The sequence below is a fragment of the Phaseolus vulgaris genome, chromosome 2 (assembly GCF_000499845.2).
Source record: "Phaseolus vulgaris cultivar G19833 chromosome 2, P. vulgaris v2.0, whole genome shotgun sequence".
Taxonomy (NCBI): Eukaryota; Viridiplantae; Streptophyta; class Magnoliopsida; order Fabales; family Fabaceae; genus Phaseolus; species Phaseolus vulgaris.
The window spans coordinates 19,781,200-19,784,957 of record NC_023758.2 but is presented as its reverse complement, the minus strand read 5'-3'; the positions used below and the strand labels follow the sequence as shown (position 1 = coordinate 19,784,957).

General features: G+C 29.7%; 1 long non-coding RNA gene across 1 annotated transcript; it reads right to left on the bottom strand.

Annotated features, from left to right (window-relative positions):
* On the bottom strand, nt 1-2,618 carry LOC137810862 (uncharacterized). The gene is made up of 2 exons (XR_011080982.1): nt 1,898-2,618; nt 1-291 (listed from the first exon to the last, which is right to left on the bottom strand). It is a non-coding gene; the product is annotated as an uncharacterized lncRNA (long non-coding RNA).
* Nucleotides 2,619-3,758: the final 1,140 nt, after the last annotated feature.

The following is a 3,758-nucleotide window of genomic DNA, read 5'->3' as shown; positions in this document are numbered from 1 at the left end:
TTTATCCCAATATACTCGCATATTATTAGTAACCACTGGAAGGGAATACATACTAATTATAACCAGCCTAGAACCTTTAAACACAAACTATTTGTGAACCCATTTTCACTGATTTTTCCTTTCTCATAGACCTAAAATAAAAGCAACCATCTTCAACAGCTGTATAAATTTAATAGGATAACACACACATTATAAGAATCCATTGCAAACTAAATTTCTAAGTAACTGGATGAAATTTGAGTGATTGATTGGTATATCCTGAGATAGATGTGCCCTCCTTCTGTACTTTTGCTGCTAAATCAAAAGTGAAATGAAATCTACACATAAACTGTGGAGTTTTGTAATTCCTGTACTTTTCCTAAAATGTTAGTATTATATGAATTATTTGTGTGTGTCTATCTATCTATCTATATATATATATATAAGAAGTGAAAAGTAATTACAGATTTTAATGTTTGTATAAAAAAAAGGCACACAGCCACATAAATAATTTAGTTGAACTTTTAACTTATTTTTATAGAATGCCATTTAGGGCAAGGTTAATCGTCATCAAAACTTAGCTATCTCTAAGCACGATTGAAGTATAGAAATTTGATTTTTTGGTAGTGATTTTAAGGCATTCTTTCAAATCCCCCTTGGCTTCTTCAAACAGCACAATTACAAGCACAAAAGAACTAGCTCATACTGATACTGATAATCAGAATCACTATTTAATTGAGACGTCTTGTAAAATTGTCATTAATCTGGAATGAAATCTTCAGATATTTAATAGAATTTGAAAATATTCTTTTACATTAGTCATGGGTAGTCAGTTTCTAAGCAGACTTGCATAACATGATATTGCTGCAAAATGTCTTAATTGCAGTAATTCATTTTCCTGAACATTGAAAGATGGATACAGCATTAAATACTGCATACAATTATATTTATACTTTTGCTTATTTTTTTACCTTTTATATATATATATATATATATCTTAAAAATATATACTCCCAAATTAAGAAGGACAACTTTTAGCTGTGTCATTTTAATGTTCAATAACACTTTCTTTTGCAATTACTACTAGGACTGAGCATGAGGTGATGTTATTGGCAGCACATGATATCAACTCGTAACAGTCACAAATTAATGCAACTGTACCACCACCTAAAACTGTGTATGTGACTATAGTATGAGACTGATGCAACACCGATCAACCAAAACAAAATTTAAGGCAAAAATACAAAGAAAAGATGCACAATATAGTGCATTACATTTTGGATAGTTTCAATCGGTGGATCTTTATATCTACATATGAACATAATCTCACAAGCTTTCAAGCTAACAATGTTGGACCACATACAGTTGTCTACCCAGGAAAGTAACAAATTAGACCGCTTGTGTTTGTCTCTAACTCACATCAGAAAACACATCCCAAAAAAAGTTAAAGAAAGGTTGTTAAGATTATGAGACAAATGAGTACGACTAGAAGCAATTACGTGAACGATTGTCTCTGTTAGATCTATCACTTTTATGTTGTAGAACCACACAAATACAGATAGTATTGTACTATCCAGAATATGTTAAAGTCTTAGAAGTCATGAATTATTCAGTGACTATTTATAACTCAAGCAGATACTTTGTCTTATATATGTCCCATATTCTTCTTTTGCTTACTTTACAAACACATCTTCTTTCATTATTAACAAATAAATATTTGTGCATGAATATGTATGTATATTCTTCTTTTGCTTACTTTTACACATCTTCTTTCATTATTAACAAATAAATATTTGTGCATGAATATGTATGTATGGATAAGTGAATGGGAACACATGTATTTAAACACATACAGTTGAAATTAGTAAAAATGAAACAATATGAGACTGAAAGAGTCAAGTATGAGAAAGACTGATACCTGAAATTGAGACTGAAGTTGAAAAAGTACCAGAAATCATTTGTGAAGGAACTATTCTGTTGGTTTTTGAGTGATTGAAGCTGCAAGATGACCTGATGGAACCACATCTTATAATAACCAAAAGTTTCCCTTTTGGTAGGTTTCCTTTTAAGTATTAATTCCAGTTTATAATAAGTATCTTTTATAAAATAGTGAGAACTTCAGAAAAAGAAAACAAAACAAGAAGACAGGTAAACTTAAAACCTGTTCTAAAAATTTCATCCCTTTTTGCAACATTGATTGATACCGAAAACCTTGAATTAGAACTAAAAGAGTAGATGAATTTTGACCATTTTTTTTATCGAAAGCCTAGCGGCTAAAATTAGACATGAGATGAGGAAAAAGAGTGTGGCTAATTACCAGATCATGCTGGCAGCTTCAACCTCTCAAACCAACATGCTTGTGAAAAGAGATGAACTCCTTGTGAAAAGAGATGAACTCCCATTGAATGATGCAAATCCTGTGATGAGGGTACCGATATCTGGATACATAGAAATTAACAAAAAAAGGAACAGGCCATGCATGTTTGGAGTAATTAAAAGAAGGGTCTCGTGATCCTCTTCTCTCCACTGATCCATATGAATGCTGTGCCGCAGCTCAATGTCTCTTTTTCTTTCACTGTGCCAAAGAGGGAGTATTTAATGGTAGGTTTCGGTCCTCCTTACAGCTATTGACAATGACTCCTTCTCTCTCTAGCACTCTGTAGGGTTTACATTTGTTAATCATATTATAACTCGTGAAAGGGGACCACATAATGGTCCTTAAGAAATGAAACAGTACAAATTTATATTAGAAACTAAACTAATATTGAAAAAAAAAAAATACCACTGACCTTGTCTTCGGTGTAAGATCTTTTTCTTGGACGAAACTATAGATTTTTACTAGAAATAAGATATATATATATATATATATATATATATATATACTAATTAGTGTGATAAGATAATTGTCTACTAAGATCTAAATCTATAAATTACTGTACAATCCATTGTTAGTACTATTTTACAATTTCATAGTACCAATAAGTTTTGGGAAGATCAACTTTTGATCATAGTATTTATGATTTTGTGTGAGATAATAATGATGTGGTTTGGATTTGAGTCACATTAATAAAAAAATATATAATTTTATTATAAATAGCTAAGAAAGTTAGTTAATCAAGTTTTTAAAATGAGACCCTCAACATATTCTTTTAAAAACTTAAACTAAAGATTATAATAGTATATCCAAACTAATCCTTCTCTTAACCAATAATTAATAATAATATATATATTTCAAAATTGTGCAGGTAGTATCCTCTCAAAATATACTAGAGTACATAAAGGTTGTAGTTTAATTATAATTATAATTATACTTATAACTATTAATCTATCAAAACAAAGATTACATGTCAATGCTAGTACTCAAATACAGAAAGTGTGTAAAACGGTTGTATATACAAAATAATATCAACAAAATCAAAATCATAATTTAACAACAGACAAGGATGATCAACTAATGCTAATTTGTGTTCCTTGTCTGTTTATCTAATAATTGTTGACTGGTGGTATTATTGATACTTCTAAACATCCTGAGAGATTGCAAAAGGATTAAAATAAATTGAATACACCTTTTATGTTGTTCATTTGATACCTGAAAACCAAATATCCATTTCCAAAATCATGAAAGTGTTTATATAATCAAATAGTACTCATTAGCTACAAATGACAGTAAGATTGTACTCAATGAATTCAGATTTCCTAATATTGCTAACTAACATGATATGACTATCTTGAAAAGAAAAATATAAATATCTTATGAGTCTTAAAACTAATCATGATGA